Source organism: Hypanus sabinus, chromosome 26 (genome assembly GCF_030144855.1).
Source record: "Hypanus sabinus isolate sHypSab1 chromosome 26, sHypSab1.hap1, whole genome shotgun sequence".
Classification (NCBI taxonomy): domain Eukaryota; kingdom Metazoa; phylum Chordata; class Chondrichthyes; order Myliobatiformes; family Dasyatidae; genus Hypanus; species Hypanus sabinus.
The window spans coordinates 7,213,284-7,238,432 of NC_082731.1; the positions used below are offsets into that span (position 1 = coordinate 7,213,284).

The 25,149-nt window shown below is 48.4% G+C and overlaps 1 protein-coding gene across 1 annotated transcript in view; it reads right to left on the reverse strand.

Annotated features, from left to right (window-relative positions):
- Positions 1-8,437, reverse strand: part of LOC132381816 (protein TUNAR-like) — a 38,302-nt gene extending 29,865 nt beyond the window's left edge. Inside the window, exons 1-2 of the mRNA XM_059951426.1 lie at positions 8,098-8,437; positions 5,909-6,131 (exon numbers count right to left, since the gene is read on the reverse strand). The gene's annotated coding sequence lies outside the window, so the exon portion shown is untranslated. The remainder of the gene's footprint in view (positions 1-5,908; positions 6,132-8,097) is intronic.
- Positions 8,438-25,149: the final 16,712 nt, after the last annotated feature.

Below are 25,149 nucleotides of genomic sequence, written 5' to 3' on the forward strand. Positions count from 1 at the left end.
TGAGTGTGAGTGTGTGTGAGTGTGTGTGTGGTGTGAGTGTGAGTGTGTGTGTGGTGTGAGTGTGAGTGTGTGTGTGGTGTGAGTGTGTGTGTGTGAATGTGTGTGTGAGTGTGAGTGTAGTGTGACTGTGTGTGTGGTGTGAGTGTGTGAGTGTGTGTGTGAGTGTGTGTGTGAGTGTGAGTGTGAGTGTGTGTGTGGTGTGAGTGTGAGTGTGTGTGTGTGTGAGTGTGAGTGTGAGTGTGTGTGTGTGAATGTGTGTGTGAGTGTGAGTGTAGTGTGACTGTGTGTGTGGTGTGAGTGTGTGAGTGTGTGTGTGAGTGTGTGTGTGAGTGTGAGTGTGAGTGTGTGTGTGGTGTGAGTGTGAGTGTGTGTGTGTGCATTATATGCTGTGAGGGTTCACCATGGTCCAGAGGAACAAATGTTTCATTTGGTTGTATACATGACTAGTCCAATGACGATAAACTTGAACCTTAACTTGAGTTGAAATGCAAGTTCAGAGCCCTTCACTGTAAGACAGTCACCAAGAATCCAACAGTGGACTATTCGATAGCCTCACAACAGAATCCAGAGAACTTGCAGTGCGGGTTGGCAATAAGGAGCAAGGTTATAATGAGGTAATTGTGAGGTCGAGTTATTCTGACCGTGCTGGACAGGTGATGGGAATAATACACTCTCGCTTTCACAGGGAGTACTTGAGGTAAATAGGAGGAGGGGCTGAAGGTTGGACAAACCCATGGAGAAGGAGAGAATGGAGGTTCAGATAAGGCTCTAAAGGAGTCAAAGGAGCAGATACAAACGTCTGAAAGAACATGCAACCAGGCTCAAGCACAGCTGCTACCCTGCTCTTTTGAAGGATGAGATGTGCTCTTGACCTCAAAATCTCCCTCGTCAGGACCTTGCACCTTGTTCTCTCCCTGCACGGAATTGCAGAGTTGTGGACACAGCTCAGCACACGAGTGGAACCGGCCACTCCTCCATGGATTCTGTCCATACTTCTTGCTGCCTCAGACCTTGCCACCCCAGACGTTCTCTGTTACCCCTCTCAGAAGACACAAAAGCCTGAACGGATGTGCCAGCAGGCTCAAGGACAGCTTCTACCCCTCCAGTACCACCTTGACCTCATTGTGACCTTGCTCCTAACTGTCCTGAAGAAGGGCCTCAGCCTGAAACAGACTGCCTGGCCTGCTGAGCTCCTCCAGCATTTTGTGTGTGTTGCCTTGGATTTCCAGCGTCTGCAGAATCTCTTGTGTTAATGTGCCGTTGTGGTAAGACTACTAAAAGGTCCCCTATTACAATAAGATGGACTCTTGACCTCAGGTTCTTTGTTATGATCTTGCATCATATTGGTTACCTGCACTGCACTTTCTCTGGAGCCATTACACTGTATTCCTCATGATTAATGTTTCTGTTCTTCCGCCTCAATGCACTGCGTAATAATTCGGTCTGTATGAACACTGTGCAAGACAAACTTTTTACAGCATCTCAGTATATGTAACAATAACAAAACCAATTCCAATGCAATTACAACATTGGACTGAATGGGCTGAATGGCCTGTTCTTGTGATCTCCTGAGGAACCAGGGTGTCTGGCCACTTTACAAGTGACCCGAAAGGGATTATGAAGAGCATGTCTACAGGAAGCTAAAAATAACGTGTTTTAAATGGTAGACAGAGCATTTGCGTTAACAACAGAAAAAGTCATAAATTCTCAGCAGGTCAGGTGGCAACTGCACAACAGGCAATGGTTAATTTTTCAGATCCAGGACCCCTTGTAAGAGATTGGATCCCATAAGAACAAAAATCATTGATCTGTCCAACGATGCTGCCCGACCTGCTGAGTATCTGCAAATGACACAAAATGCTAGAGGACCTTGGCAGGTCAGGCAGCATCTATATGGAGGAGAATAAACAGTTGATGTTTTGAGCCAAGGTCTTTCATCAGAATTTCAAAAGAGTGGGCAGAAACCAGAATAAGGATTACAAGATGGCAGGTGACAGATGAGACCGGGTGAGATTGAAGCTGGGTGGGGGAAGAGGGAGTTAATTAAGAAGCTGAGAGGTGATAGGTGGAAGAGGTAAGCAGTTGAAGAAGGAGAAAACTGATAGGACAGACAGTGGACCATGTTAGAAACATGGACTTCTATTGATGTGTGGTGGAAATTGTGCTTACTGGCTGCATTGTGGCCTGGTATGGGAACACAAATTCCTTTGAATGGAAAATCCTACAAAAGGTAGTACATCACGGGTAAAGCCCTCCCAACCAATGAGCCTATCTACATGAAATGCTGTCTTAGGAAAGCAGCATCTATTATGAAAGACCCTCACCACCCAGCCGTGCTCTTTTCTCACTGCTGCCGTCAGGAATGGGGTACAGGAGCCTCAGGGCTCACACCACCAGGTTCAGGAACAGTTACTACCCCTCAGCCACCAGGCTGTTGAACAAAAGAGGATAATTACACTCATCCATTGAGATGTTCCCACAATCAAGGACTATTTATCTTGTGATTTCGTGCTCTTGTTATTTATTAATATTTATTTATATCTGCATTTCAACAGTTTGCTGTTTTCCATGCTCCAGCACTTTCATTGATCCTGTACCGTTCTCTAGATTTGCTGAGTGTGCCCGCAGAAGAAAGGATCTCGGGGTTGCGGTGACAGGTACGCACTCTGATAATAAATTTGACTCTGAAAGGGAAGGAGGAGGGGAACCAGAGGAAGGTGATGGGCAGGTGAGGGCAAGAGAAGGAGCGAGAAGGTAACCAGAATGAGGAATGGAAAAAGAAAGAAGGAGGGAGAGGGGAGAAATGACTGGAAGTTAAAAAAATTGATTTAGGTGCTACCAAGTTTGAGGTTACCAGGTGTTGGTCCTCCACCCTGAGAGCAGTTAAGACTTCTTCTGTTTTTATTTCAGGCATTTTCAGTTTCTTTTTAAGTTTTCTCAGTACAGTGGCAGAGAAGTGAAAACCCAATGGGCCACAGGACCACTGCCTGCTGCTCCTAGTCACCCCACTATAGGAAGGTGAGACTATAGAAGGGTGGGGTGCCTGTTTGAAAGGAGGTCAGAAATACAGGTGTGCGCTACTTTCTAAATGGAGAGAAAATACAAAAAAGTCGGAGTCTGGGAGCCCTGGTGCAGGATTCCCAAATGGTTAACTTGCAGGTTGAGTCGATGGTGAGGAAGGCCAATGCGATGCTAGCATTCATTTCGAGAGGACTAGAATACAAAAGCAGGGATGTGATGCTGAGGCTGTAAGGCTTTGGTCAGACCACACCTGGAGTATTGTGAGCAGTTTTGGGCCCCTCGTCTAACAGATATGCTGCCATTAGAGTGGGCCCCGGGGAGGTTTACAGGTATGAAAGGATTAACGTTTGATGGTTCTGGGCCTGTCGTCGCAGAAGAGTGATAATAAATCAGCCATGATCAAACAGAGGAGTGGACCCAGGGGGTCAGGTAGCCTCGTCCTGCTCCTGTGTCTTATGGGGCCAGGACCGCTTTCTGTACTATGGAGCTGTTTGAGGGGAAATTTCGTCAGCGTTAGTCACCCTGTTACAGTAAAGTTGCCATTAAGCTGCAAAGAATGCAGAAAAGATTGACAATGATGTTGCCAGGACTCAAGGAGAATGAGGAGTGACCTTGTAAAGATGTTGAATTAGAGGGTATATTTGTTTTTGCTGGAACTTCAGAATAACGCGTACCAAGTGCTGGAGGAACTCCACAGTTAAGGCAGCATCTATGGAAATGAATAAACAACAGACATTTCTGGCCGAGACCCTTCTTCAGGACTGAGAAGGAAGGGGGGAGACACCCAACCAAATTGGTGGGGGAGGGGAAGAAGGATAGCTGGAAGGCGATGGGTAAAGCCAAATGGACGAGAAGGTCAAGGGCTGGAGAAGAAGGAATCTAATGGAAGAGAAGAATGGACCATAGGAGAAAGGGAAGGAGGAGGGGACCAGGGGAGGTGATAGGCAGGTGAGAAGAGGTCGGAGGCCAAAGTGGGGAATTGAAGGAGAGGGAGGGAATTTTTTTTTTACAGGAAGGAGAAATTGATATTCATGCCATCAGGTTGGAGGCTACCCAGACGGACTATAAGCTGCTGCTTCTCCACCCCAAGGCAGAAGAGGAGACTATGGACCAACATGTCAGAACAGGAGAGGGAATCAGAAGTAAACTGGTCTCCGGGAAGTTCCAGTTTCGATGGATGGAGCAGAGGTGCTCGGTGAAGAGGTCACCCGGTTTACCACGGGTCTCACCGGAGCGAAGGAGGCCACGTCGAGAGCACTAGGCACGACGGACGACCCCAGTAGGTTCACAGGTGGATGGCTGCCTCACCTGAGGAACTGTTTGGGGTCCTGAGTGGAGTTAAGGGAGGAGGTGAAGGGGCAAGCGTAGCACTTCGGCCACTTACAGGGAGAAATGCCAGGTGGGAGATTAGTGGGGAGGGATCACTATGGAAACCGGAGGTGAGGGAGGTGGTGGTAGGATCCGTTTGGAGATAGCGGAGGCAGGATTATTTGATGGATGTGGAGGCTCATGGAGTGGTAGGTGAGGGCAAGAGGCACCCTATCACTGTTAAGGCAGGGGGAAGATGGGGCGAGTGCAGATGTTTGGGAGATGTAGTTGAGGGCAGCACCAAAACAGGAGGAATGGGAGGTTAGTTAGGAAGATTCAGTCGCTAGGTATACATGCTGAGGTAGTAAATAGGATTAGACATTGGCTCAATGGGAGAAGTCAGAGAGTGGTAGTGGAGGATTGCTTCTCTGAGTGGAGGCCTGTGAGTAGTGATGTGCCACAGGGATCAGGGCTGGGTCCATTGTTATTTGTCATCTATATCAGTGATCTGGGTGATAATGTGGTAAATTGGATCAGCAAATTTGCTGATGATACAAAGATTGGAGGTGCAGTGGACAGTGAGTAAGGTTTTCAAAGCTTGCAGAGGGATCTGGACCAGCTGGAAAAAATGGGCTGAAAAATGGCAGATGGAGTTTAATACAGACAAGTGTGAGGTATTGCACTTTGGAAGGAAAAAACAAGGTAGAACATACAAAGTAAATGGTAGGGCACTGAGGAATGCAGTAGAACAGAGGGATCTAGGAATAGAGGTACAAAATTCCCTAAAAGTAGTGTCACAGGTAGATAGGGTCGTAAAGAGAGCTTTTGGTACATTGGCCTTCATAAATCAAAGTATTGAGTATAAGAGTTGGAATGTTATGGTGAGGTTGTATAAGGCATTGGTGAGGCCAAATTTGGAGTATTGTGTGCAGTTTTGGTCACCGAATTACAGGAAGGATATTAATAAGGTTGAAAGAGGGCAGAGAAGGTTTACAAGGATGTTGCCGGGACTTGAGAAACTGAGTTACAGAGAAAGGTTGAATAGGTTAGGACTTTATTCCCTGGAGCGTAGAAGAATGAGGGGAGATTTGATAGAGGTGTATAAAATTATGATGGGTACAGATAGGGTGAATGAAAGCAGGCTTTTCCCACTGAAGCTCGGGGAGAAAAGAAAACAGAGGACATGGCTTAAGGGTGAAGGGGGAAAAGTTTAAAGGGAACATTGTGGGGGGCTTCTTCACACAGAGAGTGGTGGGAGTGTGGAATGAGCTGCCAGATGAAGTTGTAAATGCGGCCTCACTTTTAACATTTAAGAAAAACTTGGACAGGTACGTGGATGACAGGTGTATGGAGGGATATGGTCCAGGTGCAGGTCAGTGGGACTGGGCAGAAAAATGGTTCAGCACAGCCAAGAAGGGCCGAAAGGCCTGTTTCTGTGCTGTAATGTTCTATGGTTCTATGAAAGGAAACCGCGTTTTTTTTTTAAGAAGGAAGGTATCCCAGATGTCCTGGAAAGAAAAGCCACACCCTGGCTACAGATTTAATTGCTTTCTGGTTGCTTGCATTCTTACACCATTACCTGCAGACATGTAGTTGTTCAGGCTGGTTTTAGCGGCTGCGGTTGAAAGCCACGCGCTCACGGGAAGAACGTACAAACTCGTTACAGGGGATGGCAGAACTCCGACGCCCCGAGCTCCAACAGCATCCTGCTAACTGCTCCGCGGTTTCTCCCACATCCCAAAGGCGCTGGAGTTGCTGGGTTAATGGTCAGTTGTCCCTGGTGTGTAGGTGAGGAGTACAATCTGGGCGGAGGGGGGGGGAGTTGAGGGGTAAGGGTAGAACAAAGAATGTGTTATTAGTATAAATGAGCTGGTTGACAGTCAATGGGTGAAGGGCCTCGACGACAGTGATGAGCAAATTGAGACTAAAATTCACTGTCTGAGGGGTTGGTGCTGGCGAAAGCCCCCAGGCCAACTGTAAAGTACTTGACAGAGCACTGGGGAAACATGAGGTGCAGGAATGTGATGGGCCAAACAGCCTTCTGCAGCAATTGATGGATTTGGAACCGTGGGGAAACTGGTCTGGCCACACTCATTTTCCCAAGGGTTAGGCGAGGGGTGTTCTGGAGAAGGCCCTGTCGTCTCTGGCCCTCAGGACAGCGAGATCTGCCGCAGTCTCCAACCACTGACCAGAATAAATCAGTGCGAATCCTCATGTCTACTGGACACTACCTGGAATCTTTGACCAGCGTGGACATTACCACCGTGAGCTGGAACACATCGCCAGAGCATTAGAGACCCTTAGGTGGATGAAAGGAAAATGGAGACTATGGGCTGCCCGCAAGGACTGATTGTGAAGCAGATTAAAAAGCAGCTCAACATTGTCGGCCGAAGGATCCAGACTATAATGCTTTATGGTTGGCTTTAAATCCCAGTTACCGGGGATTATTGATCAGTTGATGACACAGTGGACCATGATATATCGTCAGGAGAGAGGCTCCCTCTCTCGTCAAGCCTCTGAGTGACTCTCTTGCCCCAAGGAACAAACTGTGAGGGGATGTCGATGTGGGTTTGTTTGTAGTGTGCGCCAGTCAAAGGTGAAGCTGAGTTTATTGTGAGTACAGGTGCACACATGCATAGATAAATGTTCACATATCTACAGTATATGTGTATTACACACGTGCTACGTGTATTACACACATACTCCACGTGTACGTATCACACATACTACATGTGTACTAATGTGTTTACATTAGTATCTGTGTGTATGTATCTGTAAGTTTATCAGTGTGTATGTATACAGGTATCTGGCACGCATCTCTGTGTCCATGTTCGTTCATGTGTGTGCATGCAGGTGAGTGGGTGTAGGTGTCCATGAATATGTGCTCAGTGTGTGTGTGTGTGAAAATGCATAAGTGTGTTTGCATGAATGTATGTAAAAATGCGTGCATTCTGTGTGGATGCATGTGTATGTATCAGTGCGCCCGTGTTTTTATATCTGCATGTGTGTAGGCGTAAGTGTGCACGCAAATGTGAATGTCTGTGAGAATGTGTTTGTGTATCAGTGTGTGTGTGTATACGCGAGGGGTGTGTGGAGCCGGAAGGATGAGGACGCTCTGGGCCGTCACTCCTCTGTGACAGAACAGCCCCATGAAGGGCACAAGATGAACTACCCCTCGGGCATGTGGAGCAGGAACAGCATCAGTAACGCTCAAAGGCAGCAAAAGAGGCAAAGCGAGAGGCCTCGATCCCCCCCCCCCCCCCCCGGGAGGCTGGAATCCCTCCGTGGAGGGCAGGAATCTCGGTTAAAGGAGCCCCACCCTCTTTCCATCCCAGATATACCAGCCTCCCACCGAAGAACAGGGAAAAGCGACACAGCCCTGCTGGCTCAAACACTGCCAGTTAACCCTTGCACTGTCGCCAGTGGGACTCACTCCACAACCCCAAACCACTCCCAGGCACTAAACGCTGCATTGCATTAGTTAATTAGCACCCCCCCTCCCCGCCCCCGGTCGCCCTGGGCGCAGAACACGTTGGGCTGAACGGAAGACAGTAATGGTGGACATGCCGCGGCTTTGAGTTAACGTGTGTGGCGCAAGGTTCAAGCCCTGGGTATTAAACGTGCCCTATCTCCAGCCCCCACCCCACACCCCTTAAGGTCGACATGCTGAAAGACGGTGGAAGAGAGGGTGGCGGGGTACCGGCCGGCCCTTGCAGCGGTGTTCCAGTCGATGCTGTTAACAGGTGTTGACGGGGGGCATCTGCTTACCAATTCCGAGAGCAGAATCCGGGCGGTTGAAGACTAGAATCCCTCGGGGTAATCATCCAGCACGTTGTTCCCGCACTAAAAGCACGCACACACTCACAGCAATTTTGCGGATTTCGCCCTCCTCCGAGGGTCCGAAATCATCGCCGTTTGTTTGTGCAACTGGAGAAGGCAGAAGGGGAGGTGGGGGGGAGGGAGGGAGGGAGGAGTGTGGATTTTGTCCCCGAGAGGGGCTGATTTGACCCCCTTTTTTCCGCCCAGGCAGTTCTAGGCTCGTTGTGGATGACCCACGCAGAAATCCCAGCCTTCTCGCCGAGATGCTCTTCCAGCTGGATGTCTTGAAATCCACTGTTGACTGCCTGCCTCTCTCTCTCTCTCGCTCCCTCCCTCTCTCTCTTTCCTTCTACGTCTGTGGAGCCAGCTCCACGCAACAGATCAGAGGGTGCACTGGCAGGGGGCTTCCTCAACTCACCCCCACCCTCCCGCAGTGAGGGACTTCCTCTCCCTTAAAGGCAGCTGCGGCTTCGTTGGAAGAGAGGCGGGTGTGCAGAACGGTCAGGCCGGGACCTTATAGAGGGGCAGACAACACCGGGGGGGGGGGGGGGATGATCCCCGGGGGTGGGGAATCAAGCCCTGATGAAGGGTTTCGTCCCGAGATGTCGACTGTTTATTCCTCTTCATAAATGTTGCCTGACCTGATGAGTTCCTCCAGCGCATGTTTCTCAAGGATTAGAGGGCATAGGTTAAGTTGAGAGAGGAGAGACTTATTAGGTAACTTTGTCACCCCGTGGATGGTCCATGTGTGGAACTAGCAGCCAGGGGAAGCGGCTGACAGCATTTGAAGACAGTTGGACAGGGACATGGATAGGAAAGGTTAAAAAGGGCAAGTGGTCAAACAGGAGCAAAATGGGGCATCTTGGTCTGCATGGAGCAGTTAGGCCAGTGAGCCTGTTTCCGTGCTGGGATTCATCCCAGTCCAAGGGCTGCGAAGAAGATCACACCAAAGGTCATCGCACCCTCACACCCCCACCCCCACAGCAGTTCCACAACATGACTGTGGAGATATCTCCGTCACCCAGACGGACCAGGGTTACTAATCCCTGGATCAAAGCAATCCAGGCGCGAGGGTTCCAGAGATGGTGTCCCCACCTACTCCTTCTGCCACTGTATCCCACCCATATCCCACCAGCGAGTCCCCTTTCCCAAATCCCATCACACAGCCCCTTTCCCATATCCCATCACACAGCCCCTTTCCCAAATCCCATCATCCAGTCCCCTTTCCCAAATCCCATCATCCAGTCCCCTTTCCCATATCCCATCATCCAGTCCCCTTTCCCAAATCCCATCATCCAGTCCCCTTTCCCATATCCCATCATCCAGTCCCCTTTCCCAAATCCCATCATCCAGTCCCCTTTCCCAAATCCCATCATCCAGTCCACTTTACCATATCTTAGCACCCAGCAGCCCCTTTCCCATATCCCATCATCCAGTCCCCTTTCCCAAATTTCACCACCCAGCCCCTTTCCCATATCCCATCATCCAGTCCCCTTTCCCAAATCCCATCATCCAGTCCACTTTACCATATCTTAGCACCCAGCAGCCCCTTTCCCATATCCCATCATCCAGTCCCCTTTCCCAAATTTCACCACCCAGCCCCTTTCCCATATCCCATCATCCAGTTCCCTTTCCCATATCCCATCATCCAGTCCCCTTTCCCATATCCCATCATCCAGTTCCCTTTCCCATATCCCACCTCCCAACCCTTTCCCATATCCCATCATCCAGTCCCCTTTCCCAAATCCCATCATCCAGTCCCCTTTCCCATATACCACCTCCCAACCCTTTCCCAAATCCCATCATCCAGTCCACTTTCCCATATCCCATCATCCAGTCCCCTTTCCCATATACCACCTCCCAACCCTTTCCCATATCCCATCATCCAGTCCACTTTCCCATATCCCATCATCCAGTCCCCTTTCCCATTTCCCACCTCCCAACCATTTCCCATATCCCATCATCCAGTCCCCTTTCCCATATCCTATCATCCAGTCCACTTTCCCATATCCCATCATCCAGTCCGCTTTCCCATATACCACCATCATCGCCTTTCCCATATCCCATCATCCAGTCCCCTTTCCCATTTCCCACCTCCCAACCATTTCCCATATCCCATCATCCAGTCCCCTTTCCCATATCCTATCATCCAGTCCACTTTCCCATATCCCATCATCCAGTCCGCTTTCCCATATACCACCATCATCGCCTTTCCCATATCCCACCACCCCATCCCCTCCATCCAGATAAGACCATAAGATATAGGAGCAGAATTAGGCCATTTGACCCATCAAGACAAATCTGCCATTTCTTCACGGGTGATCCAACTTTCCTCTCAGCCCCAATCTCCTGCCTTCTCCCTGTAACCTTTCATGCCGTGACCAATCGAGAATCTATCAACCTTTGCCTTAAAGATAATTACAGACTTGGCCTCCTGAGGCAAACAACTCCACAGATTTACCACTCTCTGGCTAAAGAAATTCCTTCTCATGTCTGTTCTGAAGGGACACCCTTCTGTTTTGAGGCTCTGCCCTCTGGTCCTAGACTCTCCCGCCATAGGGAACATCCTCTCCACATCCACTCTATCTGTGTCCTCTGGTCCTAGACTCCCCCACTATAGGAAACATCCTCTCCACATCCACTCTATCTGTGTCCTCTGGTCCTAGACTCCCCCACTATAGGAAACATCCTCTCCACATCCACTCTATCTGTGTCCTCTGGTCCGAGACTCCCCCACTATAGGAAACATCCTCTCCACATCCACTCTATCTGTGTCCTCTGGTCCTAGACTCTCCCGCCATAGGGAACATCCTCTCCACATCCACTCCATCTGTGCCCTCTGGTCCTAGACTCCCCCACTATAGGAAACATCCTCTCCACATCCACCCTATCTGTGTCCTCTGGTCCTAGACTCTCCCGCCATAGGGAACATCCTCTCCACATCCACTCTATCTGTGCCCTCTGGTCCTAGACTCCCCCACTATAGGAAACATCCTCTCCACATCCACTCTATCTGTGCCCTCTGGTCCTAGACTCTCCCGCCACAGGGAACATCCTCTCCACATCCACTCCATCTGTGCCCTCTGGTCCTAGACTCCCCCACTATAGGAAACATCCTCTCCACATCCACTCTATCTGTGCCCTCTGGTCCTAGACTCTCCCGCCATAGGGAACATCCTCTCCACATCCACTCTATCTGTGTCCTCAATTCCTAGACTCTCCCGCCATAGGGAACATCCTCTCCACATCCACTCCATCTGTGCCCTCTGGTCCTAGACTCTCCCGCCATAGGGAACATCCTCTCCACATCCACTCTATCTGTGCCCTCTGGTCCTAGACTCTCCCGCCATAGGGAACATCCTCTCCACATCCACTCTATCTGTGTCCTCTGGTCCTAGACTCTCCCGCCATAGGGAACATCCTCTCCACATCCACTCTATCTGTGCCCTCTGGTCCTAGACTCTCCCGCCATAGGGAACATCCTCTCCACATCCACTCTATCTGTGTCCTCTGGTCCTAGACTCTCCCGCCATAGGGAACATCCTCTCCACATCCATTCTATCTGTGTCCTCTGGTCCTAGACTCTCCCGCCATAGGGAACATCCTCTCCACATCCACTCTATCTGTGTCCTCTGGTCCTAGACTCTCCCGCCATAGGGAACATCCTCTCCACATCCACTCTATCTGTGTCCTCTGGTCCTAGACTCCCCCACTATAGGAAACATCCTCTCCACATCCGCTCTATCTGTGCCCTCTGGTCCTAGACTCTCCCGCCATAGGGAACATCCTCTCCACATCCACTCTATCTGTGTCCTCTGGTCCTAGACTCTCCCGCCATAGGGAACATCCTCTCCACATCCACTCTATCTGTGCCCTCTGGTCCTAGACTCCCTCGCTATAGGAAACATCCTCTCCACATCCACTCTATCTGTGTCCTCTGATCCTAGACTCTCCCGCCATAGGGAACATCCTCTCCACATCCACTCTATCTGTGCCCTCTGGTCCTAGACTCTCCCGCCATAGGGAACATCCTCTCCACATCCACTCTATCTGTGCCCTCTGGTCCTAGACTCCCTCACCAGAGGAAACATCCTCTCCACATCCACTCTATCTGTGCCCTCTGGTCCTAGACTCCCTCACCAGAGGAAACATCCTCTCCACATCCACTCTATCTGTGCCCTCTGGTCCTAGACTCCCTCACCAGAGGAAACATCCTCTCCACATCCACTCCATCAATGCCTTTCACCATTTGATACGTTTCAATGAGGTCACCCCTCATTCTTTCAATTCCAGTGAATAGAGGCCATCAAGCGCTCTTCATATGACAAGGCATTCAATCCTGGAGTCATTTTTTTCAAAGCTCCTTTGAACCCTCTCCAGTGTCAGCACATCCTTTCCATGATAAGGGGCCCAAAGCTGTTCACAACACTCCAGGTGAGGCCTCACCAGTGCCTGATTAAGCCTCAGCATTACATCCTTGCTTTTATATTCTAGTCCTCTTGAAATGATGCTAACATTGCATTTGCCTTCCTCACCACAGACTCAACCTGCAAATTAACCTTTAGAGAATAGAGAATAACCACAAGGACTCCCAAGGCCCTTTGCACCTTAATTTTTGTGTTTTCTTTTCACTTAGAAAATAGTGTACTCTTTCATTTCTTCTACCAAAGTGCATGACCATACAGTTCCCAACACTGCCTTCCATCTGCCACTTCTTTGCCCATTCTCCTAATTTGTCTTGTTCTTCTGTAGCCTCTCTACTTCCTCAAAACTACCTGCCCCTCCACCAATCTTCATATCATCTGCAAACTTTGCAACAAGGCCGTCAATTCCATTATACAAATCATTGATGTACAATGTAAAATGAATCAGTCCCAACACAGACGCCTGTGAAACATCACTAGTCACCGGCAGCCAACTAGAAAAGACTCCCTTTATTCCTATTCTTTGCTCCCTGCCAATCAGCCCCTGCTTTATCCATGCTGGAATCTTTCCTGTAATACCATGGGCTCATAGCTTGTTAAGCAGACTCATGTGTGGCACCTTTTCAAAGGCCTTCTGAAAATCCAAGTACATAACATCACCCAGTTCTCCCTTGTCTATGCTGCTTGTTATTTCTTCAAAAAGTCCCAACAGATCTGTCAGGCAAGATCTTCCCTTGAGGAAACTATGCTGATAATGGCCTGTTCTATCATGTGCTTCCAAGTACACTGAGACCTCATCCTTAACAATAAGCTCCAACGTCTTCCCAACCACTGAGGTCAGACTAACTGTCTATAATTTCCTTTCTACTGCCTCCCTCCCTTCTTGAGGAGTGGAGTGACATTTGCAATTTTCCACTCTTCCAGAACCATTCCAGAATTTAGTGATTCTTGAAAGATCATTACTCCACAATCTCTTCAGCCACCTCTTTCAGAACCCTGGGCTGTGCACCATCTGGTGCGGGTGACTTATTTACCTTCAGACCTTTCAGTTTCCCAAGAACCTTCTCTCTAGTAATGGAAACTTCACACACTTCATGACCCCTGACACCTGGAACTTCCACCATGTTGCTAGTGTCTTCCACAGTGAAGACTGATGCAAAATACTTATTCAGTTCATCTGCCATATCTTTATCCCCCATTACTACCTCTCCAGCAGTGTTTTCCAGCGGTCTGATATCCACTCTCACCCTCTCTTTTATTCTGAAGAATCTTTTCCATCTTTACCTTCTTAATAACCTCTTTAGTTGCATCCTTTTGGCATTTGAAAACTTGAGTAACTCTCTTTACATGCTGTGATACTGGTATATCTGACCTTATCTTCTCCTCAGAGTTCAGGGTGAATTCAAACATATTATGATCACCTTCTCTGAGTGTACCTTGACCTTAAGCTCCCTAATCCATTGTTGCACAACGCCCAATCGAGAATAGCTGATCCCCTAGCAGGCTCAACCATGAGCTGCTCAAAAAAGCCATCTCGTAGGCATACGAGAAATTCCCCCTCGGAGTCCAGCGGCAACCTGATTTTCCCGTGAACCTGCCATTTGAAATCCCCGTGACTATTGTAATATTGCCCTTTTGGCATGCATTTTCTATCTTCTGTTGTAATTTGTAGAACACATCCTTACTACTGTTTAGGGGTCTGTATAATCTCACACCAGTATCTTTTTACCCTTGCAGTTCCTTAGCTCTATCCACAATGACTCAACACTTTCTGACCCTCAGTCGCCCCTTTCTCATGATTTGATTTCATTTTCACCAAAAGAGCAATGCCATGACCTCTGCCTTCCAGCCGGTCCTTTTGATACCGTGTGTATCCTTAGACATGAAGTTCCCAGCTACAATCTTCTTTCAGCCATGATTCACTGATGCCCACAACATCAAACCTGCCAATCTGTAACTGTGCTGCAAGTTCATCTGCCTTATACCGTATACTGCACACGTTCAGATATAACATTTTCAGTCTTGCATTCATCCTTTTCGATTTTGTCCACTATTTACACTCATCCTGTGAACTGCAATTTTGTCCTATCATCGGCTTCTCATCGCTACGTGTTACCCCTGTTGTAATCCTCATCTTCAGCACTATCACTCTGGTTCCCACCCTCCTGCCTAATTAGTTTACACTATCATGGACAACCCTTGCCAACCTGCCCACAAGGGCATTGGACCCCCTCAGGTTCTGGTGTAACTCACCCCTTGTGTACAGGTTGCACCTTCCCCGGAAGAGATCGCAGTGATCCATAAATCAGCCGCCAAATCATTCTATTCTTACCTTCATTGGCACGTGGCACAGGGAGCAATCCAGAGATCACTACCCTGGATGTCCTGTTTCTCAGCTTTCTACCTAGCTCCCTAGAATATCTCTTCAGGACCTCCTCACCTTGTCTACCTATGTCATCGTTCCGAGGCATTCCTGATCCTGGAACCAAGGAAGCAACACGCCATTCCGATGCGTTTGTTCCTCTGAATCTCCTATCAACACTGCAGTCCTCCTTACCTCTCAGCCACAGCTCCAGACTCAGCGCCAAGGACCCATCCAGTGCGACTGCCCGCGGTAGGATGTCCCACTCAATAGTATCTAAGGTGGTATACTTATTATTGAGGGAAACCCATCAGAGTTCATTCCTCCTGCCTGCAGGAGAGATACAGCAATGAAATAGGCCCTTCAGCCCACTGATCCATGCTGACCAGTTATTCTCTCTACATTCCCATTACTTACCCACACACACCACATAGTCAATTAGCCCACCAACCCACACCCAATGTCAATGTGCGCAAAATTCTTGAGCTGTGCAATCTTCTTGCCCAGTGACAATGCGTGTTCACTCAATAATTTCTCCAATAAAAACAATACCGATAAGCCAGTTCTAAAACCTGCAAACACAAGGAAATCTGCAGATGCTGGAAATTCAAGCAACGCACACAAAATGCTGGTGGAATGCAGCAGGCCAGGCAACAGCTATAGGGAGAAGCACTGTGCTGCCTGGCCTGCTGCGTTCCACCAGCATTTTGTGTCTAAAACCTGCAGACAAGGTCATCATCAACTCCACGTTGTCTACACCGTCCGCATCAGAAACCGGAAACGGAAATCTGATCGTGTACGATTGTGAAATATACTTAACATGCCAATGATGTAGAGGGTGACAACATTTTGTGCGCAGTTTAAATTCCTTTTGTGCACAAGGGGCGAAAAAAGTGTGCACATATACCTTAGAGGGAACATTGCTCACATTCGTTCGAGGAAACCGGAGGACCCTGGGGAAGGGGAAACCACTTCGTCACAGGGAAAACGTGCAAACAGATACCATTGTATTTCTATGCTGCATCCACTGCTCTGTTGTACATACTAGTTATTACTATCAATTGTACATTGCACATTCAGATGGAGACGTAACATGAAGATTTTTACTCCTTACGTGTGTGAAGGATGTAAGAAATAAGGTCAATTGAACTGAATTCAATTCAGATAGAGTGCGCTGGAGGTGGGGATTGAACCCAGGTCACGGGAGCAGTGGGGGAGCGGCTTGTCCTGGGATCAATACTGAAGTTTGAAGCCCAAAGGCCAATCAGAGGTACCATTGGCCAAACCCTGGATGTAACTATCCGGAGGCTGAAATCCTCTGGGATAATTGGAGGCCGATTGTCCACAAGTCTGCTGGAAGCCTTGGGGTTGGAGGACTGTCTGTGTGGCTGGGAGGAATGCAAGGGACTTGTCTTGGGGGGTTTTTGTTGTTGTTTGTTCTATTCTGCTGAGCACTGTTGGAGCCGGACTGTATGGTGATGCTACGGGCCTGCTGCCAGCGGTACTGGTTGTAGATGCAAACAGTGTGATGTGTATTTATTATTTCTATTTCTCCATACATCACCTCCCCAGCAACCCCCGATTAACCCCAACCTACGCAGCACGCACAAAATGCTGGAGGAACACAGCAGGCCAGGACAATTTACAATGACCGGTACATCTTTGGACTGCGGGAGGAGAGCGGAGCACCCAGGAGGACACCCACATATTCCACCAGGAGGACATACAGAGACACCAGAATTGAACCCCAAACTCAAGAGGCCCTGAGCTGTCATAGCATCATGCCAACTGCTAGGTGACCTTGGCGGTTCCGGTGGTATACTGTATGGATGAACCTGGACTGACTCTCCCTCAGTGACACCATTTCCCAGGAGTCCTCCATCCACCTCTGTGTGGAATGAACTCAGCCTTCAGCTGTACTAAAGTCCAAAGAAACGCAGTCCTCTGAGTGAAGTCATTTCTTCTCCGTCCTAGTGGCCAACCTCGCAGTCCGACACTGTCCCATAACAGGAGCAGGAATTAGGCCATTCAGCCCATCCAGTCTGCTATGGCTGATCCCGGATCCCACTCAACCCCATACACCTGCCTTCTTGCCAATTCCTTTGATGCCCTGACCGATCAGGAACCTCTGCTTTAAATATCCCCATGGATTTGGCCTCCACAGGTGTCTGTGGCAGAGCATTCCACAGATTCTCCACTCTCTGGTTAAAAAAATTCCTCCTTACCTCTGTTCTAAAAGGTCACCCCACAATTTTGAGGCTGTGCCCTCTAGTTCTGGATGCCCCACCATAGGAAACATCCTCTCCACATCTACCCTATCTAGTCCTTTCAATATTTGGTAGGTTTCATAGAACATAGAATAGTACTGCACAGTACAGGCCCTTCGGCCCACAATGTTGTGCCAACCCTTAAACCCTGCCTCCCATATATCCTCCATATACCTGTCTAGTAGTCTCTTAAATTTCACTAGTGTGTCTGCCTCCACCACTGACTCAGGCAGTGCATTCCACGCACCAACCACTCTCTGAGTAAAAAACATTCCTCTAATATCCCCCTTGAACTTCCCTCCCCTTACCTTAAAGTCATGTCCTCTTGTACTGAGCAGTGGTGCCCTGGGGAAGAGGCGCTGGCTGTCCACTCTGTCTATTCCTCTTAATATCTTCTATACCTCTATCATGTCTCCTCTCATCCTCCTTCTCTCCAGAGAGTAAAGCCCCAGCTCCCTTAATCTCTGATCATAATGCATACTCTCTAAACCAGGCAGCATCCTGATAAATCTCCACTGTACCCTTTCCAATGCTTCCACATCCTTCCTATAGTGAGGTGACCAGAACTGGACACAGTACTCCAAGTGTGGCCTAACCAGAGTTTTATAGAGCTGCATCATTACCTTGCGATTCTTAAACTCCATCCCTCGACTTATGAAAGCTAACACCCCATAAGCTTTCTTAACTACCCTATCTACCTGTGAGGCAACTTTCAGGGATCTGTGAACATGTACCCCCAGATCCCTCTGCTCCTCCACCCTACCAAGTATCCTGCCATTTACTTTGTACTCTGCCTTGGAGTTTGTCCTTCCAAGGTGTACCACCTCACACTTCTCCGGGTTGAACTCCATCTGCCACTTCTCAGCCCACTTCTGTGTCCTATCAATGTCTCTCTGCAATCTTTGACAATCCTCTACACTACCCACAACACCACCAACCTTTGTGTCATCTGCAAACTTGCCAACCCACCCTTCTACCCCGACATCCAGGTCGTTAATAAAAATCCCAAAAAGTAGGGGTCCCAGAATCGATCCTTGTGGGACACCACCAGTCACAACCCTCCAATCTGAATGTACTCCCTCCACCACAACCCTCTGCTTTCTGCAGGCAAGCCAATTCTGAATCCACCTGGCCAAACTTCCCTCGATCCCTTAATATCAACATGCTCTAGAACATCAACCTCACTCATATTGTCCTCACCGTCATCCTGTTCCCTCTCAGTGGTGAATACCGAAGAGAAGTATTCATTGAGGACCTCGCTCACTTCCACAGCTTCCATCTTCCCACCTTTATCTCTAATCTGTCCTATCTTCACTCCTGTCAACCTTTTGTTCTTCACATAATTGAAGAATGCCTTGGGGTTTTCCTTTACCCTACTCGCCAAGGCCGTCTCATGCCCCCATCCTGCTCTCCTCAGCCCCTTCTTAAGCTCCTTTCTTGCTACCCTATATTCCTCAATAGACTCATCTGATCCTTGCTTCCGAAACCTCATGTATGCTGCCTTCTTCCACCTGACTAGATTTTCCACCTCACTTGTCACCCATGGTTCCTTCACCCTACCATTCTTTATCTTCCTCAGCGGGACAAATTTATCCCTAACATCCTGCAAGAGATCCTTAAACATCGACCACATAGCCATAGTACATTTCCTTGCAAAAACATCATCCCAATTCACACTCGCAAGTTCTAGCCTTATAGCCTCATAATTTGCCCTTCCCCGATTAAAAAAACTTCCTGTCCTCTCTGATTCTATTCTCTTCCATGACAATGGTAAAGGCCAGGGAGCGGTGATCACTGTCCCCCAGATGCTCACCCACTGAGAGATCTGTGACCTGACCCAGTTCGTTACCTAATACTAGATCTAGTATGGCATTCCCCCTAGTCGGCCTGTCAACATACTGTGACAGGAATCTGTCCTGGACACACTTAACAAACTCTGCCCCATCCAAACCCTTGGAACTACTCAGGTGCCAATCAATATTAGGGAAGTTAAAGTCACCCATGATAACAACCCTGTTATTTTTGCACCTTTCCAAAATCTGCCTCCCAGTCTGCTCCTCGGTATCTCTGCTGCTACCAGGGGGCCTATAGAATACTCCCAATAGAGTAACTGCTCCCTTCCTGTTCCTGACTTCCACCCATACTGACTCAAAAGAGAATCCTGCTACATTACCCACCTTTTCTGTAGCTGTAATAGTATCCCTGACCAGCAATGCCACCCACTTCCCCTTTCACCCCTCTCTATCCCTTTTAAAGCACTGAAATCCAGGAATATTGAGAATCCATTCCTGCCCTGGTACCAGACAAGTCTCTGTAATGGCCACTACATCATAATTCCATGTATGTATCCAAGCTCTCAGTTCATTACCTTTGTTCCTGATGCTTCTTGCATTGAAGTACACACACTTTAGCCCTTCTACCTTAGTACCTTTACACCCTTTATTCTGTTTCTCTTCCCTCAAAACCTCTTTATATGTTAGATCTGGCTTTACTCCATGCACTATACTTACAGCTCTCACATGACCTCTATCCTCCTCCACCTCACTACCTGCTCTAACACCCTGGTTCCACTCCCCCTGCAAATCTAGTTTAAACCCCCCCTCCCCCCCGGAGCAGTACTAGCAAACCTTTCCCCCTGGATATTAGTTCCCCCACAGTGCAACCCGTCCCAATCAGAACAGATCCCACCTTCCCTGGAACAAGGCCCAATTGTCCAGAAACATGAAGCCCTCCCTCCTGCATCAACTCCGTAGCCACGTATTTAGCTGCATTATCTTCCTATTTCAAGCCTCACTAGCACGTGGCACAGGTAACAATCCTGAGATTGCAACCCTGAAGGTCCTGTCCTTCAACTTTGCACCTAACTCCCTAAACTCTCTTTGCAGGACCTCCTCACTCTTCCTATCCATGTCATTGGTCCCTACATGGATCACGACATCCGGCTGCTCACCCTTCCTCTTGAGAATACCGAGAACTCGATCCGAGATATCGTGGATCCTGGCACCAGGGAGGCAACAGACCATCCGGGCTTCTTGATCTCTCCCACAGAACCTCTTATCTGTCCCCCTAACTATCGATTCCCCTTTCACTACTGCTCTCCTCTTGTCCCTCCTTCTCTTCTGAGCTGAGGGTCCAGTCTCGGTGTCAGAGACGCAACCACTGCAACTTGTCCCTGGTAGGTCGTCCCCACCAACAGTATCCAAAACGGTATACCTATTGTTGATGGGAACGGCCACAGGGGTGCTCTGCTCTTCCTGTCTATTCCCCTTCCCTCTCCTGACAGTCACCCAGTTGCCTACCTCCTGACTTTTAGGGGTGACTGTCTCCTTGAAACTCCTGTCTATTTTTGCCTCTGCCTCACAAATGATCCGAAGTTCATCCAGCTCCAGCTCCAGTTCCTTAACTCGGTTTGGCAGGAGCTGCAGCTGGATGCACCTTCTGAAGGTGTGGTCATCAGGGACAATTGTGCTTGACCTGACTTCCCAAATATTGCAAACAGAGCACCCGACTGCCTTAACTGCTGCCTCCATTACCTAATTCTAAGTTAATTAGATTAATAAAAGGAGTTTACCCGGCCTTACCTCACTGGGAGCAAGCTCGTCCTCAGCCTCTGCTCGCTGAAGCCTCTCGAGCCGAAGCCGCTGCTCGCCAAAGCCTCTCGAGCCAAGGCTTTCCTACTCTGTCTCCCTCTACTCTATTGCCCGCTCCCTTAATCTGCTCGCTTCTTAAACTCTCCTGCTGCCTCACGGGCCGACATCCACATGCTTGCGCAGTCGTGCCCTGTTCAAACTGCCGAAGAAATCAATGAGATGTCCCCACATTCTTCTAAATTTCAGTGAGAACAGGCCTAAAGCTGCCAAACGCTCCTCATGTGTTAACCCCGTCATTCCTGGAATCATCCTCGTGAACCTCCTCTGGCCTCTCTTTGAAGACAACATGTCCTTTCTGAAATTTGGGGCCTAAAACTGTTTACAATACTCCAAGTCCAGCCTGACTAGTGTCTTATAAAGCCTCAGCATTATCTCTTTGCTTTTATATTCTATTCTCCTTGAAATAAACGCCAACATTGCATTTACCTTCTTTTCCACAGACTCAACCTGTAAATTAACTTTCTTGCACGAGGACTCCTAAGTCCCTTTGCACCTCTGATGTTTGAACCTTCTCCCCATTTAGATAACTGTCCATACTATTGTTCCTTTTACCAAAATGCGTTATCATACATTTCCCAACACTGCATTCCATCTGCCACATTTTTGCTCAATTTGTCTGTCCTGCTGCAATCGCATTGCTTCCTCAGCACTACCTCCCCCTCCACCTATCTGTGCATCATCTGTAAACTTTGCCACAAAGCCATGATCTAAATCACTGACAAACAATATGAAAAGTGGCAGTCCCAATACTGACCCCTGAGGGACACCACCAGTCACCAGCAGCCAAACAGAAAAGGCCCCTTTTAATCCCACTTGCTGCCTCCTGCCTGTCACCCGTTCCTCTATCCATGCCAGTATCTTTCCTGTAATGCCATGGGATTTTATCTTGTTAAGCAGCCTCATTTGCGGCACCTTATCAAATGCCTTCCAAGAAAATGACATCCTTTGTCCACCCTACTTGTAACTTCCTTGAAGAACTCTAACAGATTTGTCAGGCAAGATTTCCCTTTACAGAAACCATGCTGACTTTGATTTACAAACATGAGGAAATCTGCAGATGCTGGAAATTCAAGCAACACACACAAAATGCCGGTGGAACTCAGCAGGCCAGGCAGCATCTATAGGGAGAAGTGCTGTCGACATTTCGGGCCAAGTCCCTTCGTCAGGACTAACTGAAAGGAAAGATAGTAAGAGATTTGAAAGTAGGAGGGGGAGGGGAAAATGCAAAATGATAGGAGAAGACCGGAGGGGGTGGGGTGAAGCTGAGAGCTGGAAAGGTGATTGGCAAAAGGGATACAGAGCTAAAGGGAAAGGATCATGGGACAGGAGGCCTCAGGAGAAAGAAAGGTGGGGGAGCACCAGAGGGAGATGGAGAACAGGCAGAGTGATGGGCAGAGAGAGAGAAAAAAACAAACAACTAAATATTTCAGGGATGGGGTAAGAAGGAGAGGAGGGGCATTAATGGAAGTTAGAGAAGTCAATGTTCATGCCATCAGGTTGGAGGCTACCCAGCCGGTATATAAGGTGTTGTTCCTCCAACCTGAGTGTGGCTTCAATTTGACAGTAGAGGAGGCCACGGATAGTAATATCAGAATGGGAATGAGACGTGGAATTAAAATGTGTGGCCACTGGGAGATCCTGCTTTCTCTGGCGGACCGAGCGTAGGTGTGCCACGAAACGGTCTCCCAGTCTGCGTCGGGCCTCACCAATATATAAAAGGCCACACTGGGAGCACCGGACGCAGTATACCACACCAGCCGACTCACAGGTGAAGTGTCGCCTCACCTGGAAGGACTGTCTGGGGCCCTGAATGGTGGTGAGGGAGGAAGTGTAAGGGCAGGTGTAGCACTTGTTCCGCTTCCAGGAGGGAAATCGGTGGGAAGGGATGTGGGGGACAAATGGACAAGGGAGTCACGTAGGGAGCGATCCCTGCGGAAAGCAGAAAGGTGGGGAGGGAAAGATGTGCTTGGTAGTAGGATCCCATTGGAGGTGGCGGAAGTTATGGAGAATTATACGTTGGACCTGGAGGCTGGTGGGGTAGTAGGTAAGGACAAGGGGAACCCTATCCTGAGTGAGGTGGCGGGTGGATGGGGTGAGGGCAGATGTGTGGGAAATAGGAGAGATGCGTTTGAGAGCAGAGTTGATGGTGGACGAAGGGAAGCCCCTTTGTTTAAAAAAGGAAGACATCTCCTTTGTCCTGGATTGAAAAGCCTCATCCTGAGAGCAGATGCGACGGAGACGGAGGAATTGTGAGAAGGGGATAGCATTTTTTTCGAGAGACAGGGTGGAAAGAGAAATAGTCCAGATAGCTGTGAGAGTCTGTAGGCTTATAGTAGATATCAGTAGATAGGCTGTCTCCAGAGATGGAGACAGAAAGATCAAGAAAGGGGGTGTCAGAGATAGACTAGGTAAATTTGACGTCAGGGTGAAAGTTGGAGGCAAAGTTACTGAAGTCAACGAGCTCAGCATATGCGTGCAGGAGGCAGCGCCAATGCAGTCATCAATGTAGCGAAGGAAAAGAGGGGGACGGATACTCGTATAGACTTGGAACATGGACTGTTCCACAAAGCCAACAAAAAGGCAGGCATAACTGGGACCCATACGGGTGCTCATGGCTACACCTTTGGTTTGGAGGAAGTGGGAGGAGCCAAAGGAGAAATTATTGAGAGTAAGAACTAACTCCGCTAGACGGAGGAGAGCGGTGGTAGAGGGGAATTGGTTAGGTCTGACTTTGATTTATTTTATCACTAGTCTCCAAGTATCTGGAAACCATACCCTTAATAATAGACTCCAACACTTTCCCAACAACTGAGGTTAGGCTAACTGGCTTATAATTTCCTTTCTTTTGCCTTCCTCCCTTCTTAAAGAGTGGGCTGACATTTGCAATTTTCCAGTCCTCTGGGACCATGCCAGAATCAAGTGATTCTTGAAAGATCATGACCAATACATCTGTTATCTTTTCAGCAACCTCTCTCAGGACTATGGGATGTAGTCCGTCTGGCTCAGATGACTTATCCACCTTAAGACCTTTGAGTTTGTCCTTTGTGATAGCAATGGCACTCACTCCTGCTCCCTGACACTCATGGACCTCTGGCACACTGCTAGTGTCTTCCACAGTGCAGACAGATGCAAAGTATCACCTGCCATTTCTTTGTCCCCCATTACTACCTCACCAGCATCATTTTCTTGTGGTCCAATATCAACTCTCACCTCCCTGTTACTCTTTATATAACAAAAACACTTTTCATATCCTGCTTTATATTATTGGGTAGTCTGCCCTCATATTTCATCTTTTCCTTTCTTATAGCTTTTTCAGTTGGATTTTAAAGGCTTCCCCGTCATTCAACTTCCCACTCACTCTTGCTACCTTATATGCCCTTACCTTGGCTATTATGAAGTCCTTAACTTCCCTTGTCAGCCCTGGTTGCCTACCCCTGCCATTTGAGAATTTCTTCCTCTGTGGGACATATCTTTCCTGTGCCTTGTGAACTATTCCCAGAAACTTCAGCCATCTCTGCTCTGCCGTCATCCCTGACCGTATCCTCCTCCAATCCACAGGGGCAAGCTCCTCTCTCATGCCTCTGTAATTCCCTTTATTCCATTGTGATACTGATACGTGTGAGTTATGCTTCTCCCTCCCAAATTGCAATATGAATTCAATCATATTATGATACTCTCTTCCTAGGGTTCCTTTACGTTAAACTCCCTAATAAGATCTGGGTTATTACACAACACCCAGTCTAACATAGCCTTCCCAGTTCCACAGCCAGCGGAATCCAACTTGTCGAGCTCTTCTTCGTCACCGCTCCTCCTCCCTTTTCCATTTCCTCATTCTGGCTCCCTCTTCTGTTCTCCCCACCTGACGATCACCTGTTCTTTCCCTTTCTCCCATGGTCCACTCTTCTTCAGCCCTTTAACTTTCCTACCTATCACCTCCCAGATTCTCACTTCAACCTACTTTCCCCGTCTCCTGGTCTCACCAATCACCTACCAACATGGACCCCTTCACCACCACCTTCTTATTCAGGCTTCTGTCCCCTTCCTTTCCAGTCCTGATGAAGGGTCTCAGCCCAAAATATTGACTGGTTATTCCCCCTCACAGATGCTGCCCGACCTGCTAAGTCCCTCCAGCATTTTGTATGTTACTATGCATGATCTTGACACATATTAATCATTATAAGAAATTACTTCATTAGATTTATATGAAGAATAACCTACAGAAAGAAAGAAAACAGATTAATAAAGTATTAAGTATCAATCAATCACTGAGCCACTCCACTTAATAGTATACTGGAAGG